The sequence below is a fragment of the Sinohyriopsis cumingii genome, chromosome 1, assembly GCF_028554795.1.
Source record: "Sinohyriopsis cumingii isolate HCF-2022 chromosome 1, ASM2855479v2, whole genome shotgun sequence".
NCBI classification, from domain to species: domain Eukaryota; kingdom Metazoa; phylum Mollusca; class Bivalvia; order Unionida; family Unionidae; genus Sinohyriopsis; species Sinohyriopsis cumingii.
This window is the reverse complement of record NC_142961.1, coordinates 157,323,714-157,341,793: the sequence shown is the minus strand read 5'-3', so window position 1 is coordinate 157,341,793 and position 18,080 is coordinate 157,323,714. Positions and strand designations below refer to the sequence as shown.

Genomic DNA, 18,080 nt, shown 5'->3' with positions numbered 1-18,080 from the left:
TCCACTTTTCCGTTGATGACACCAAGAACTGAAGACTACTTGGAGACGTTGATCACACCAAGAACTTCTCCGTTGATGAACCCAAAAATTACTTCCCCAGTGGCAGGACCCTCCAATTTAGTGGCAGTGGCTGCTGCTCACAAAGTACCTTCTCCCAAAATCAAAGTTCAAGAAAGATCGGGCATGTTACAAAGTTTACTGGATTTGTCCAAGCAAGAACTGGCTCGATTTAGTTCGTTACGTACCCCTGCACGACGTGTCATGCCTGTCCTCAAATTGATACGACGTAAAGACAATCAGTGGCGACGCGTTCCAGTATAAAAAAGGTGTGACCAAGTAGGGTATCAGTGTTTTTTGGTGCTCCTGAAGACTCAAAGATGTCACCCTCCAGAAAACCCCAAGGAAAGAAAAGAAAAGGACTACCACCACGTTTAGTCAAACATGGGGACATGCTATCTGTCCTGTCCAAAGCTTCTCCACCTCTACGAGAAAAACTCATTCAATCAGCCCCCAAAGAGGTCATCGATACCGTGTGCGAATGTTGTTTGAACGTCTTGAAAGGCACGATCCCTTTGTCCAAACACCAGAAACAATGCTTAAGCAAACATCGTCACGTTCTTCGCCAAATGGTTCAAAAGAAATTTCCCATTCGTCAAAAAAAGAAGATGTTGGTCCAACGTGGAGGCATTTTACCTCTCTTGTTAGGCCCCTTACTGAAAGGAGTCTTGGGAACCATGTTGGGAGGACTGGTGGGAGCAAGATAAAAAGGCCCTCGGAAGTCCCAAGATTTCAGAATCGACCCCTGACAACCCCATGGAAGGACGAAAACTAGCTTTAGTGCCTTACAAACGATGGATGGAATACCATCAGTGGCAAGAACAACGCACCCCGCATTTACCTCCCAATCCCCATTTGAGCGAGATGTCCCAGTTACAACACGAATTGCAGTCCTTGATGGATCGCCAAGATTTGTCCGAAACAGAAAAATCGCAAAAGTACGGTCAACTCTTGCAACGACTGCAACTCTTTCACCAGAAAGCTTTAGACGAAACAGCTCTACCCACTCTGAAAGATTTTAAGACCTTGATGAAAAGTCCAGCACCATCACCAGTACCAGTACCACCACTACCAGTGACCAAGACAGAAAAAGGAGAAGAAGAAGAAGAAGGGTTTCAAACTCCACTAGAAAAAGTACGCAAGTTAACAACACCACCTACCTCTAGAATTGGATGGATTAAAAAGATGATGGCCACCCCTTCTTCATCACAAGAGAAAAAGAAAGTGAAGACAGAAGTGAAACAAGAACCGATATCCCCCGCTCAGACATCCTCCTCTTCAACACCTATTGCCGGTCGCACACGCAAAGCATTGCAATCCAAGAACATACCCCAAGAGAAAAAGAGCAGCATCCTCCAAGAGTGGGTGTCTTATTAACACACCAACCAACACAAAAAATGGAAAAAGTCTTAGCCAGCATTTACTACGATCCCTTACATCCTGCAGGTTACGCAGGAGTTCAAAAATTGTATCGTGCTGCCAAAACGCGACTGAAAAGTCTCCGTTTACTTCAAGTGCAACGATGGTTACAAGAACAAGCTACCTACACTTTACACAAACCCATTCGACGCAAGTTTGCCAGAAGTCGCACCCGAGTGGAAGGCATCGATCATCAATGGCAAGCCGATTTAGCCGATGTCTCTCATTTGGCCAGCTACAATCGTGGCTACAAATATTTGTTTTGTGTCATCGACGTCTTTTCCAAATTTGCCTGGGTCGTGCCCTTGACTTCCAAATCGAGCAGCGAGTTAGTGCGAGCCCTGCAACGAGTGTTCAAACAAAGTGGCCGTCACCCTCTTCGATGGCAAACGGACAAAGGCACCGAATTTCTGAACCAAGCTTTCCAAAAAGAATTAAAGAAACGTGACATTCATTTTTTTACCACCGAGAATCCAGAAACCAAAGCCAGCATCGTGGAACGTTTTCAACGCACTTTGAAAGAACGCATGTGGAAATATTTTACGCATCACCACACTCTGAAGTACATCGACATCTTACCGCACCTGGTGCAAGCGTACAACCAATCTTACCATCGAAGCATAGGACGTGCCCCGCAAGACGTGACTCCCGAGAACGAAGTGTTGGTGTTTGAGCGCCTGTTTGGTACGTCCCCGACGAGGGCTGTCCCCAAGAAAAGTGGAGAGTTGGCCGTAGGATATTGGGTGCGCATTGGCAAAACCAAACGCACTTTCGACAAAGGTTACTTACCTAACTGGACCACCAAATTGTTTCGTGTCACTGGACGAGTGCATGGCCGTCATCCTGCCGTCTATAAATTGGAAGACATGAACGGAGAAGTGCTCAAAGGAACGTTTTATTTCCCCAAGTTACAACGTGTCACCAAAAAAGAAGACGTGTACGACATCGAAAGCATTCTCGAACGCAGAACCCGTAAAGTGGGCAAACGACGTGTCAAAGAAGTCAAAGTACATTGGAAAGGATATCCACCCAGTTTTGATTCTTGGATCGACGCTTCTCAAGTCATCGACTATAAAAAGAAGTGACCATCATGCCCTTTCACACAGACGCAGCTACGTCGACCACTCCTTCCCCTAGTTCTTCTGTGCAAGATTTACAAAAACAACCCTTGTGGGTGTGGTGTGGAGAACGTGTGCCTAAAACGCAAATCGTCTTTTTCTGCCAAATCTTCGTGGTGTATTGTGTCATCGGGGCAGCCATTGCCAATTTGAGTTTGCAAGAAGGAGACAAACAATTGTGGACCATTTTAATGAGCAGTTGCATCGGTTACCTGCTTCCCAATCCCTCCCTGAAATTCTCTTCGAACGGGAACCACAGTAACCTTGTGTCCAGTACCAGTGCCAGTCACCACTCCAACCACAACCAGAACCCCATTTTGAGCGGAAACACGCCTCTGACGTCCAGTAACCCCTTGGACAGCCACAGAACTCTGGAATTATGAGTCACCAAAACCAATTTTACTTAACCTTACCCAGTGACAGTTCCATGGAGGTGTTTCCTCACAACACGTTGTGCTGTTACACCGCCAAATTACCTCAGGCCATCCAGTTAGATCACGAAGCCCATTGGGAAGTGGCTTTGGTAGAAATGATTCACCCAACACAAATCAAAAACATCACTGAAACTCAAAAAACTTTTGACGTCGAAATTCTGGACCCAACAGTGCAGCAAACCATGACGACCACTTCTCAACATAAATCACTTCCCAAGACCCCAATACTCAACAGTGACACTTCTCCTCCTTTTTAAGTTTATTACTTTAAAATTAACTCACGCTATTATTTTAGTGGACAACATCTGGTGGAGGCCATCGCTGACAAATTCTATGCAGCCTTTGACAAAGTTCTGACCAAACTAAATAAACGTGTCACCATGGAGTACCACAAACAGTCTCACCGTCTACTCATCAAATTTGAAAGTGAGGATAGAAGTATACGTATTAAATTTTGACCTGGATTGTATGACATTTTGGGTGAAGACCTCAATATGGTCACGGATAAGCAGACCAAAAAGATTCACATCGCAGACATTGACAACAACGGGCATTTTGCAAGGTATTTTCGTTACCCGGTAGAACTGAACCAAGGACTGAATTTGATGTTCGTGTACTCCGATGTGGTAGAGTACAACGTGGTGGGACACACCTCCGTGCCGTTACTGCGTGTCATTCCTTTCAAAGATAATTCTGCCACGGCCACTGACGAGGAAGGTGGAAACACTTACGACGTCCACCGCGAATTTGTCCATCCTCATTATTTGCCTGTCAGCAAGTCGTATTTGGACACGGTCAACATTGCTATAAAAGGAGATCTGGGACAAAATATTCCATTCACCAAAGGAAAAGTCACGGTGAAACTCCATTTTCGAAAACGGTTCTCTCACGATTCGTCAGTCATGTATCCAGTGTACCGAGGGGTTGCTCGACAGCGAGGACACGGTTTAGGAGATATGTTAAAATCCGCCTTTCGTTCAGTGGCCTCGGTGTTGAAACCGATGGTGACACGCGGATTGCACGCCTTGAAAGATGCGGCACTGACGCAAGGCAAAGAATTTCTCCAAAATGTCATCATCGACAAACAAAACCCTAAATAACCTTTCATGAGGGCAGGCAAAAATGTCTTGCTGCAAACGGGTAAAGACCTTTTGGGCCAACGAGACACACCTATAAATGCCCTGCACGCTACCGAGTCAGGCATTCAGCAAGGACAAGGCAGAAAGAGACGACGAAGAAAACACCCTTTCACCAGACTTCACACGTCTAGAGCGAGAAAGGCCAAGAAAAGAAGAACCGTTCGAGACTTAGACGTTTTCGATTATTGAGACACAGAGAAAAAATGATGCACCGAGAATCTTGCGCCTGTTCCAAAACGGAACTGGACCTGTTTGTAATGCCCCCCCACGATGATGACCATGCAAGAATCCCAATGGGTGGAATTTCATCCCGTCTCCTCATTGGCAGATTCCGCTCCCATCGAGTTTGAAATCAAGGGACAATCCGAAGATTACATCGATCTGAATAGCAGTTACTTGTACTTGAAAGTCAAAGTTCTAGATAAGGATAATGGTGCAGTAGAAGACACTGAGAATATAGCTCCCGTCAACAATTTCATGCATACCTTGTTCAGCTCAGTGGACTTGTACTTGAACAACAAACTGGTCAGCAGCAGCATGGATACTTACCCTTACCGTGCCTACCTGGAAAATCTCTTGACGTACGGAATAGACGCCAAGAATACTCATCTCAATGCTTGTGTGCTATGGGAACCTGACGAAGCGAAGGAGTTTGACACATTAAAAAAAGACAATGACGACTTTGTGGAAAGACGAAGCAAAATCCTAGATGGAAAGAGTATAGAACTGATGGATCGTTTGCATTTGGACATGTGGTTGCAAGAGAAATATTTGCTGAACGGGGTCAATGTTCGCTTGAGACTGAATCGTAGCAGTGCCGCTTACCATTTGTTGGCTGATACTGATGCTGGCAATCCTAAAAGCAAAATCGAGGAGGCCAAACTCTACGTACGACGCGTGGAAGCGTTACCCAAAGTGGGAAACGACATCAGTCAAACGTTGAGCAGAACGACCGCCATGTATCCCATACGAAGGGTGGAAGTGAAAACGTTCACCATTCCCGCTAGCCATCATTCCATGATCGAAGATCATCTGTTCCAAGGACAGTTACCCAAGCGTTTAATCCTTGGTATGGTCGAGAATGAAGCCTTCAACGGAGCCTTCAAAAAAAATCCTTTCAACTTTCAACACTTTAAGGTGAAGAAAATCGAAGTCAGTCGCGATGGCAAGACCTTGTGTACCCGACCTTTCGAACCTGACTTTAGTGACACGAAGATGAATTACTTGAGATCGTACTTGTCCTTGTACGAAGCCACCGGCCAGTTAGGAACCAACACCAGTCACGGCATTACGTACGAAGATTACGCAGGAGGCTATGCTTTGTGGGCTTTCGATTTCACTCCAGACCAAGGCAGCGACGAGGGACATTTTCACCCTATAAAATCCGGCCAGATTCGTGTGGAACTTCAGTTTGCAGAACCACTGGACAAGACAGTGAACGTCATCCTGTATGCAGAATTCGATAATACGATAGAAATCAACAGTTTGAGAGAAGTCATTCTAGATTATTAGAAGCCATGAAAGACTGTTCTCCCTCTTTACCTAGTGGAGAAGCTTTGCAGATGGAATGTGAGGAGACCGTGGAAGGAGAATCCCAACACAAAGACGAAAAGGACATCGTGATCAAGTCGAGATGTCCAGAACAAGAACAGCAATTGGTCTCCTACTGTGCTACATACCTGGCAGACACAATTACGATATGGATGAAGCATGATTACTATGAATGTCAAAACATCAGTCAAGAAGAAAAATTCAACGAATATCTGGACGAAGCTTGGAGTCTGTTTAAAAAAGACGTGTTACGTTGGTGGTATAAAGACTTGCGTGAACATTTCTGTCCTCCATTAACGACTCGAGACATCCATTACATCAAAGCCCTCTTTGACAAATTTAGAGAGAAAGTCGAGATCGAAATTGATCACATATTATCAGCAAAAGAACATTTAGTGACTTATTTTGATCGTGATTTTTCTAGAAACGATGAGAAAGTAAATCATTGATTTTGTGACAAGTATGCTTATTTTGTTGTCTTCAGCTAGGAAACGTAGTGTCCATCCATGACTCAATGACTTGCAACAGTGGAAATCACAATTGCATTCACAACTTTGCCAACCCTGTTTAAAGTAGAGTGTAAATTGAAAAAAATGTTTGATGTTATATTGTTGGATTATTGTTAAAAAATGTTAGAGTTGTTGGTTAATGTTAAGTGATTTTGAATAAAAAATGTTGTGTTTTGAAAAAAATGCATTTGTGGTTTGTTTGGCTATAACAATGTTGATTTATGCTCTTTGACTTCTTACTATCCCTCTCATTACACTCATTGAACGTTGCGGCTCGAAAACCGTAGAGGGATGTTTTCCTTCACGTCCGCGCTTTGACTTTAAGAACCAGGTTGTTTCCAGTCTAACCATCCATTGTCGACTCATCCTCCTACGAAGATGTGCTCCAAACTAGCTAAGCTAAACGAAGCCTACGTGAATTTGCATAGGGTCAGACACAGTCTGATACCGAAGCCAGAAGAGATAGAGAATGTGAGAATGTTAAAAGTTACTGAAGACCTGATAGAAGAGCTCTTCAGAGAAGAAGTGAACAGGGAGAAAGAAGAATGGACAGAGAAGTACAGACTTCAGAGACAGCAGCAGCAACAGCAACAACAACAGCAACAGCAGCAGCAACAGCAACCTGAACCTGACAGAGGCTTTGTCGATTGTCGTATCGACACCAAAGAGTTCTTCTTCTCTTTCCGAAGAAGCAGACCTATTGCCAGAAAGTCTATCCTCAGAGGACATCGCATTCTTAGAAACTAAAAGATTGCCCTAGCAAACAAAAAAAGACAAAAAAAACAGCCCTTTTCAGGGCTACCCAATACTCTAGAAAAGAAATAACCATCAATTTGCCAGTGTGTGTAGGTAGAGTAGTGTGAATATAAACACTAACTCTTTTTTAACAGTAAGAGTGTATGTGTTTGTGTGTTTATGTTTGTGTGTTTGTGTTTGTAACGGATGAAGTAGGTTGGTGTGGATAGTAGATTAAGATGATGTTTTTTTGGTGTTTGAGGTGTGGGGAGAGTAGATTTGGGGGGTTTGATTGGATTGCTTTGCGTATGTGGATAGTCTATTGAAGTGATTAATGAAAAAATTTTTTTAGAATAGGAATGGGTAGTATAAAAAAGTGAGTGTTTCTTTTAGGTCCGCGCGTTGTTTTGGTCATGATCTTGGTAAGATCAATTTTATGTTTTTTAGGGGGATGTTTTCCTTCACGTCCGCGCTTTCACTATAAATTGAAACTCGCTGGGCAGTCTAGCTACCCTTGTTGATTGATCAACACCAGAATGAATAGCAGAATAAGCAAACTTCTTGAACTCCAGATACATCTGGAATATGTCAGGCGCCTGTTAAATGAACTGGCCGCGGAGGCTATAGTAGAAGAGGAAAGAATAAAGAAGGAAGAGGAGGAGAGAAGACAGAGGGAAGAGGAGGAAAAGAAAATAGGAGAGAGGATGTCGTACAATATTCCAGAGACAGAGGATTGGGGTGCTGAAGCGAATCATCCTCCCTCTGCGCTCCCAAGAAGAAAGGTGAAAGGAGACTGGGGAAGAAGATGCGTGTGTGGCGCCAGGCCAGGAAGGTGCCATCATTAGATAGGTGCATCTGGAGTTCAAAAACAAACAGCCCTTTTAAGGGCTACCCAATACTCTAGAAAAGAAATAACCATCAATTTGCCAATGTGTGTAGGTAGAGTAGTGTGAATATAAACACTCACTCTTTTTTTAGTGTGAGGGTATGTGTTTGTGTGTTTGTGTTTGTAAGCACTCAAGTACGTGGGTGTGAATAGTAGATTATGGGTTTGGGTATGGAGGCATGCAGTGACAAAAGACTTCGTCTCAAGACAAGTAACCAGCCTCCACTTAGCCATCAATATTGTAAAAGAAATGATAGAGGATGAGGAGAAGAGAATCAGAGGTTTAATTAACCCACCGTATGTTAAAGTGGGTAAGTTGAAAGAAGCCATAGTTTATGTGACGAGTGTAAGGTGTTATTTAGAAGACATTCTAGAATGGACAGGTTGGTCTTTTGTGAAGTGGGGCTTAGACAAGCTTAAGAAAGCCGAAGAAGTAATGAGAAATGTGCTGACCGAAGAGGTCAAGAAGATCAAAGAAAAGTGGTCAAAGGAAAGAAAAGAAGAAGAAAATAGAAAGAAAAAGGAAGAACTAGAGAAACTAAACTCAAACTGGATGAAAATCCAAGAGAAGTTCCGAGCCATGGGTCACCCGGACTGGATGCCGGAAACAGAAAAGAAGAAGAAGAAAGGAATGATGGAAGAAATAAGAGGATGGTGGAAGAAGTTAAGGAGTTAGAAGAAGAAGAAGAAAAAACCCAAAGGCCCTTTTCAGGGCCACCCATATTTCTCGAAAAAAGAGAATGACTTTCCATTGCCTAACCCTTTATAAAACTTTTGTTTTAAAAAAAATCCCATGTTCAATTCCCCTTGTCCCTAAAGTAGTTTTTTTTTCTAACATGTTCAATTCCCCTTTGTCCCTAGACAAACCCAAACTCTATTCCCATGTTCAATTCCCCTTGTCCCTAGACAGACCCAAACTCTATTCCCCATGTTCAATTGCCTTTGTCCCTAGAATCGATATGTGTTTTCCATTGTTCGAATGCCTTTGTCGCTAAAATCAATATTTCCTTTTTTTTCCTTTCTCCAATGTTAAATTCCATTGTCGCTAATCTTACCCAGGGTTTTTTGCCCATGTTAAATTTCCATTGTCGCTAATCTTACCCAGGGTGGTTAATGTTAAATTTCCATTGTCGCTAATCTTACCCAGGGGGTGTTTTTAATGCTAATTCCCATTGTCGCTAATCTCACCCTTATATTACTAACATGTGTCGCACCATAGTACTCCACCAACAAGTCCTATCATACTATACAAATCAATTAAGAAGACTAAAATATGGGATGCACCAATAAAATATCAGGGGTGCCTACAAGTAAAACAACCATATCGCAAATCTTTCAATACTGATCTACCTCTTCATATCATGAATTAGATTAGTTCGTTCCATTTATATCGTTTCTGTAAATATATAGTCAGACATCTTGTACATTCTGTAAAGTATTACGTTTTTTATGTGTCTTGTGTTTTTGTTTCGTTTGTGTGATCGCCTTTGCCGCTACGATCTCCTGAGCAATAAATCGACAGAAATGGCATATTTTTGGGCTATAGGCTATCGGTTCGTTGAATTTGTCTTCAAATTAGTGATGGCTTGGTTCTTTAAAATTGTTATGTATATATTGTGTTTTCACTTTTGGCGCGTCTCTGTAAATTGCATATAAGCTATTAATATATACTAATAGAGTTTAACACTGATTGTAATAATAAACCTGTTGACAAGTTTGGGTTAAGTTCCGATTAGCTGGTACAGTCAGGTGGGCTCTGTAGCGACTTTGGGTATTTTGACCATTGTCACGTAGAAAGTATTGCGATTTATGAGTCGTAATGCTGCCACAGTGTGCATATAAGGGGAGAGAGTTGACCAATCAGTTCATTCTTATTTCCTCTCTTCAACTTTTAAAATCAGTTTGCAGAAATGTTTAATGTCGTGTTTAGATATAATTTGAGAGGAAATCATTTGTTCGGATTATTCTTTGGAATTAAAAGTGCTCTTTGAATATGGACTAAAATATTATTCTTGGGCTAAATTTATTCAAAGGAGTTCAACACCTTACAGGACCTGCAATTCTTTAGGAAAACTCGATTCTTTTGGACTTACTTAGAATGTTTAAGGACTCTTGGATTTAATTCATCATACTGTAAGCTCCTCTTAAAGTTTTATTTTATACTTTAGAGAATTTTAAGAAAACTTGCTTCTTTTTGTTACTTAGTGTAAGATCAGAGAGTCGAAACAAGATGAGAAACACATTGCCAGCTGTTGATCTGATATATAACAGCTTCAACTGGATACCGCAACAAACAAGGAAAATCCCTATTGAAAATTTTAAGGCTGCGGTATAGTTCTTTGTACAAACCGATCCCATTACTTTGAAGGATCCTCCTACCTCATCCACCCAAACCACCCTTCATCCATCATCATGATAGCGAGTTTCTCCAGCGTTATGGTTAACTTGTTGTTACTATAATAAAAACTGATCAAGTTATATCTTAGGTTTAGATCCGATAATTGACACGGGATAGTTAGTGCCGGCAAATTGACGCCAATTTTTGCTTCAATGTTCTGTTTCATATTTAACCACTCCTCATTGCCAAATGTTAAATTCTGGGTCGTCAAATAGCACAATTAATTTCTGTAGCGGTGTAGAGTACAAACCTAATGCATTTCGTCTTGTATAATGATTCTTTCATATTACCGTTATTTTGATGTACAATCCCGCCAATACTATCAGTTTGCATGGTAGGACATATTTAAAGCAAATAATAATGCGTTTACTAGTGCATTGTATAGAAATAAACAGCGATACTTGTTTAAGAAGTGGCTAAAGATAAGACTCTAAACACGATTTGAAAAAGTCAGTGTAACCTTGATCTGACCTATCGTTGACCCTCTTGTAAATGATTCCCTAATTTACCATTGCGTGAGCAACCGCCTATACAATGAACATCAAGAAAACGTCCCATCTGTTGTGCCTTTTTTGGGTCTTATTTTACTCACTAGTTTAATTTACATCATTGCGTATTATGCAAAAATCAGTCATACATAAAACATATACCAGTCAAATATATCCACTTGCAAATGCATAATTACCATTACAGTTTCCAAGTTGTCCAGCCCAAACTCCATCGTCAGAACACCGAATAGATTCTGTTTCCTGTAAGCTGTAGCTGTAACCTTCATTACATTCCACAGTCAGTGTGGCGTTGTATGTGGTGTCACCAGCGATTCCGGGTGTTAGAGTCTGTTTACTGTTGTTCGGGATATTTGGAGGCCACCCGCAAACTACAACTGTTATTGGCAAAGAAGGTTAATTAAGTCACCATTTTCTCTGTAGGGATAATTAGTCTAAATGACTTAGATATGTCCTCTACACACAACAACGGTTTTAGAAATATGTATACATCAGATATAATTCTTATTTTTCATAAACAAATATGGAATACTTCGAGGCATGATTCGACGTCTGATATTATATATCAAAAGTTTAAAAATTCATCAACATATTTGAGATCATCATCATTACCATCAACATCATTTTTATCATCATCATCAATACCGATTTTTGGCATGAAAAATAGAAAATTACTATATTTTATTTTCACTTGCTGAGTATTAGTGAATAGTGCAATAAACGTTTAGAATGTTTACTTGAATCTTTGAATTTTAAATAAGTATAAAGATTACTTGAACATGTAAGGTTTCTTGACCAATTTCCGGTGGCATTGCACTCTAAATCACTTTCAGTCTCATTAGTAACCACTCCGTCATCTGACATCCTGTATCCTTCATGACATGTGACGTTGAGTTTTGTTCCGTACGTAAAGGTTTGGTTTGAATCCCCATATTGTACAACTGTAATGCTCCCTTTTCCAATAGAATAGTTAGAACACTGGATCACTGCAAATAGAGTTTACTGCTCCATGTATAAATGTCAATTTGCTATGTTCCTATAAGTTAACGATACAATAGTTTGGAACACAAAAGAGTTAAGAAAAACAGGTAGACAATGTCAATGTGTTTGGATTGACTTGAATGTATTAAAACCTGTCTGTGTCAGTATCGTAAACGTTTACGACATGATCATCACAAAAAAATATATCCACCACTTTTTGAGGAAAAATGCTTTTATTGATCATATTTTATAAATGAAACATAAAAAGGAGAACAATGTCACTTTTCACTTGAAACTAGTCTATATAATTTGTTCATAGAAGCAGAGCGATCAGATCAAATTGTCCAGATTGCGAGAGACCATCAGCATCCACTACATATTTCGGGATATAATGTGCTGCAGTTAATGATTATCTCTTTATCTTCCCGACCGAGTGTTCGAATAATGACTAAAGCCATGGACATTTTCTCAGTGTGTATACGCATTGATCTAATTTGAGGGCAAAGAGAATATTGTGGTAAACATCACTTGATTGAAGGTTAATCAGTATCAAGGGTATAATTGTGACACAAACTGCTGACACCTGATGTGGGATTTTAAAACTTAACACAGTTGGATAACGTACAATTATTTATTTGAACATTCTAGAGAGAAACGTTACGGCGAAAGTAATGATGGCGTATTGCAAATATTGTAGTCTAAACCACAAAGCTAATTGCGTATGTTATCAATATGCAGTATAAACTAATATGTGTGCCTAAGGAGAACTTCGTTGTTCCCTTACGAATTTTCGCAAGCCAATAGCATTGATCGCTAACTAAAGTTTGCTTCTGGTTTATGAATGGTACGCCACCTCACGCGCTCTAAATCATTTACCGGACGGGGTTAATCGGGATGATTGCATTAGAAAAAATAAAAGACAACAGTGATATGGTACAGGTTATTTGCCATAGTTGTTCGGCATTGAAAATCACAATCATGCATACAACTGAATGTAAAAAAGACCCACCCCTCATGTCTTCACCACATTGCAAAACAAATTTCACGTACGTATAAGAATGAAAAAATGTCCATTCTCAATACGTTGAAAGAATTTCTGAAATTGTGAAATAGTAATTGATATAGAGAATTTAACGTCGAAGAGATAATTCCTTTCAGAGAAGCACAAATATTTAACATGCGGTCATATAGACGTTACAAAGCCTTAGTGATGACAGGTAACTAGCGCAGACTTCTTTTGCAGGACGAGTTGCCTAGACCGATGATCTGAATATAAAATATAAAGTTCATGTGCAATAAGGTTATATGTGCTGATGCAAAAACTGACAAACGAGTTAATCCAGCCCAAGAATGTGCCGTTTCTGTCGATTTATTGCTCAAGAGATCGTAGCGGCAAAGGCGATCACAAAAACGAAACAAGAACACAAGACACACAAAAAACGTAATACTTTACAGAATGTACAAGATGTCTGACTGTATATATTTACAGAAACGATATAAATGGAACGAACTAATCTAATTCATGATATGAAGAGGTAGATCAGTATTGAAAGATTTGCGATATGGTTGCTTTACTTGTAGTCACCCCTGATATTTTATTGGTGCATCCCATATTTTAGTATTTGTAATAGATTTGTATGTATGATAGAACTTGTTTGTGGAGTACTATGGTGCTACACACGTTTCTTCTAGTTTCCACCAGAATACCGCCCGAATGTATTCACAAAGTCGGGTAATATTGATCTAATATAAGATGCATAAAAACTACTAACCCATTACCAACCATTATGAGGACTGTGTAGAGAGGAGAAAGAGGCTGGGGTCGTTCCTAGAGAAAATCAATGTACACATATCTAAAATTTATTTTTGGCGAGTGTGGAGCAGGAGCATCATACTGAGAATATATGTATCTAAATTATGGGGAGTTGTTCTCTTGAGGATTCTAATGAAACAGTCAGTTTTCTGGAATTTGTCGGTGCTCAAGTCAAACGAATCCTTGATGCTGAGAGCATTGCAGTCGAAAACAATCATGAGTTCACTGTCATTGCTCTGCAAACCTTTACAGACGGGGTAGATAGGGGAGACTGAGTAATGGTTTAAATCGTGGCTGATAGTTTGTAGTGTATATGAACCCGTTAAAACCCTTGCTTGGATCCATGGGGTTGTGGACCACTGTCCAATTAAAACCGTTCTCTTGATATATTATTTCGTTGTTCCGACGATTTCTTAGAACTTTTGCACTTACGAAACACAGACAAAGAAGAGAAGCAATCAACACAAAAGAAAAGGCAACATATCACACTTTTCATAGTTGTATGTGTAATTGAAGTGTTTGAAAATTTTAGATGTCACACTCATTGGTTTGGATTCCGATGACAAAGAGTGTTATATCAAAAAATTTCAAACAAAACCTTAATTAGACATACAATCATGTAACGTTATTTAGCTTCGGTGCTTTTTGTGCTTTTAAAAAAGTACAAGTATAGAAAGAAGGATACAAATTAACAATCTAGATCAGTCTAGTCGATACAATTTAGTTACAACTACTATCTCACTAAAATCGCGAGAAACTAAATCAATATGAGTAGATATACAAACATACTGATCAATAGGTATATCGGTTTTCTATGCTATTTAGAAGTACTTCCGTACTTTCCTATGTAAAGAAAAGTAGTCAAGTATTGAATAAAGACAGATAAATTAAGACAAGTCGTGAAATTTCGTAATAGCGGTAATCATGGCAATAAACCTAAACCCACTAGTTCACCTTACTCTAATTCTTCTTACGCTGTATCTAATTATGATGACTGTGATAATACTAAATATGGTAGTGCGTATTAAATACTGTATTATGCAAGCAGTAATTCAATGCCAATCACACACGATCATGCCAAGTCGTTTTACAAATGAAAAATAAATAACTGCCCTTACTGTAAAATTTGGGTCCTACCTCCCAAATCAGGGTATGAGTAGAAGAAAATGTATTACATTCGAGAAATAGTTCATTTAAGCACAATGACAAGCATGTAAATTTAGAAAGATTGACAGTAGGTATGTTATATCATTGTTATGTATATTTGATTTAATTTATATTTGATTCAATTTAATTGTTTGTTTATTCCATTAATGATATTGTAATGTAATTTTATTTACTGAATTTGATGTTATCCATAAATTCAGTTCAGTTTTGGAAAACAAAATATTAGAACTTTGGATCAAATGCTGATCTAGTTCCTGACCTTGAGTCAGAGTCAGTAAGAGTTGAAGTAAACAACGTCTTTTTTATTCATTCTTAGTGTGGTATTTATAGAATGAAATCGAGGCTGTACTATGAGTACGTTACTTTAAACGTGTATCAATTATTTCAAAATTCTGGTTTTACCGGAGGTTTCATCCTTATCCGGGCATATATTTTACGTCAGGGGTGTCCAAACATTTTGCAAAGAGGGCCAGATTTGATAAAGTGAAGATGCCCGGGGGCCAATAGTTCCTTCTGGTGTTTTTTAACCAAAAAAGTTGCATGCAAATATATACTGTTATAGAACAATAAATAAATAAAAAAAACAAATAAACAATAAATAAATAAAACAATTTTCATTGTCACAATTATCTTTATTTTTTAAATGGCAATGTAACTAAATATAAGCCACTCAGGCAGACATAAACAACTCTGGAAACACAATTCTGCCTTTCATTCATATCTGGAGAGTCAGATAACATTGAACTGTATGCAATATCTTAAATTTCCATGAGTTAGATAAATATCTTTGCCTCATGGTCATTTTAAACAGGAGTTATAACTAATGCAAAGTTTTCTGTTATCATTAAAGTTTAAAACAAGTGAATTGTGCTTTTGTCTTTTAAAAGATCTTTCAGAAAATAATAGTTTGTGCCACATATACAGGTACATCACATCAACAGTTATAACCAAATTTTATTCAAGAGTTTAATAAAATAAGTGCCATAAGTCCAAGTGCATAAGTGTGCTTTTGGCTTTCCACTGTTAATAGTGACAGATGTTACCGTTCAAAACACTCAATGAATGAACAACAACGGACCGTTCCTACTCAGCAAATGCGCAGAATTTAACCTCCTAATCACAAACTCAATGTTCAGAATGGCGAACAAACACAAGAACACCTGGATGCACCCCAGATCTCACCAATGGCTCTTAAATGACTATGTAATAGTCCGCCAGCATGATGCCAAGGATGTCCTCATCACCAAGGCCATGCCAGGAGCAGAATGCTAGACAGACCACAGACTTGTCCGAACTACCATACAGCTGCACATTGCCCCTCATCACCTAAGACGTCCTAAACTTGTGCGCACAGCCTTCAACATTGTCAAACTCCAGCAGCCTTCCACCAAGCTCAATTTCCAGAAGAGACTAGATGACAAGCTGTAAACAAACGGACCGATATGTGGAAATGCCTCCGAAAAATGGAACAAGCTCAGGGACACGATAAGAGAAACAGCTATGGCGACCCTGGGCCCAAAGAAGCGAATCCATCAAGACTGGTTCGACGAGAACAACGATGCCACTGAAGATCTGCTTGCCAGAAAGAACAAAGCATTCATGGACTGGCAGAATGACACAAACTCCATCAACAAAAAAGACCGCTTCAAATTTTATCAAGCTGAGGCTCAGAGGGAAATCCGCAAGATGCATGACCATTGGTGGGAAAAGAAAGCTGATGAAGTGCAAAGCTATGCTGACACTAACAACCCCAAAGAGTTCTATAACGCTATCAGGTCAATCTTCAGCCACGCAAAGTCCAGCTTTGCGCCCTTGCTCGCTGCAGATGGCATTACACTAATAAAGGACAAGAATGGCATTAAGGAAAGATGGAAAGAACACTTTAGTCAGCTCCTAAACATGCCCTCATCGGTCAGCCAATCTGTTCTTGACCAAATACCCCAGCAGCCAACGCACGACAAACTGGATATTCCACCAATGATGGAGGAGTTGAGGAGGGCCATTAAACAAATTAACTGTGGCAGGGCACCTGGAAAGGATGGTATCCCAGCGGAGGTGTACAAGGCTCTCAGTGAACAGACTCTGGAGGCATTCCACGATGTGCTAATCAGCATCTGGAAGGAAGAAGAGATGACAAACGACCTCAGGGACGCATCAATCATGACCGTCTATAAAAATAAAGGCACACGTGTGGACTGCAGTAACTACAGAGGCATCTCCCTGCTGTGCATAGCTGGCAAAATACTTGCTCCCATCATCCTCAACAGGCTTATTGCGGCAGTGTCAGAAGATAACCTCCCCGAGTCTCAGTGTGGTTTTCGCCCAGACTGCAGCACCGTTCACATGATCTTTGCAGTGAGACAAATCCAAGAGAAGTGCCTTGAGCAGAACATGAATCTGTATGCTGTCTTCGTGGACCTGACAAAGGCTTTTGATACAGTCAACAGAGACGCACTGTAGGTAGTACTCAAGAAACTTGGTTGTCCTCAGAAGTTTATCAACCTCATTCGGCTCCTCCACGTTGACATTACTGAAGAGATTCTCTCAGACGGTGAACCCTCTGAGAAATTCCCAATATCTAATGGTGTCAAACAGGGCTGCGTACTTGCTCCGATACTCTTCAGCCTCTTCTTCGCACAGGTACTGTTCCATGCTATCCGTGCCCTTGACATTGGAATCTACATTAGGTATCGCCTGGATGGATCAGTGTTTGATCTGCGTCGCCTAGCTTCTAAAACAAAGACGCTAGAAAGACTCATCACTGAAGCACTCTTTGCAGATGACTGTGCCCTCATGGCCCATGAAGAGACTCACGTACAGGCAATCATGGACTGATTCTCTGACGCCTACAACTTATTTGGACTCACAATCAGCCTAGGAAAGACAGAAGTCCTCTTCCAGCCCGCCCCAACCACTGTCCCCTCACAACCCTGTATCACCATTGGCTCCACGCAGCTGATGAATGTGGACAGTTTCAAATACCTTGGCAGCACAATATCTAGTGACGGCTCCCTGGACAAAGAAATCACTGTGAGGATCCAAAAAGCCAGTCAAGCACTCGGACGACTTCGAACCAAGGTTTTGCAGCACAAGGACATACGCCTGTCAACAAAGAGGAAAGTGTACAATGCAGTTGTCCTCACGTCTCTCTTGTATGGCTGTGAAACGTGGACACTCTACCGAAGACATATCAGTCAGCTGTAACAATTCCACCAGCGCTCCCTGAGATCCATTATGCGGATCAAGTGGCAGGACCGAATCACCAACCAGGAAGTCCTTGACAGAGTGAACACAACAAGCAACGAAGCCAAATTAATCCTGGCCCAGCTTCGTTGGACTGGCCATGTCATCCGCATGGATCAAAGCA

The 18,080-nt window shown here is 40.5% G+C and overlaps 1 protein-coding gene across 1 annotated transcript in view; it reads right to left on the bottom strand.

Moving 5' to 3' along the window:
- The window catches only part of LOC149808213 (uncharacterized), a 45,163-nt gene extending 34,037 nt beyond the window's left edge, over positions 1 to 11,126 (bottom strand). The window contains exon 1 of the mRNA XM_089950165.1: positions 10,932 to 11,126. The gene's annotated coding sequence lies outside the window, so the exon portion shown is untranslated. The remainder of the gene's footprint in view (positions 1 to 10,931) is intronic.
- Positions 11,127 to 18,080: the final 6,954 nt, after the last annotated feature.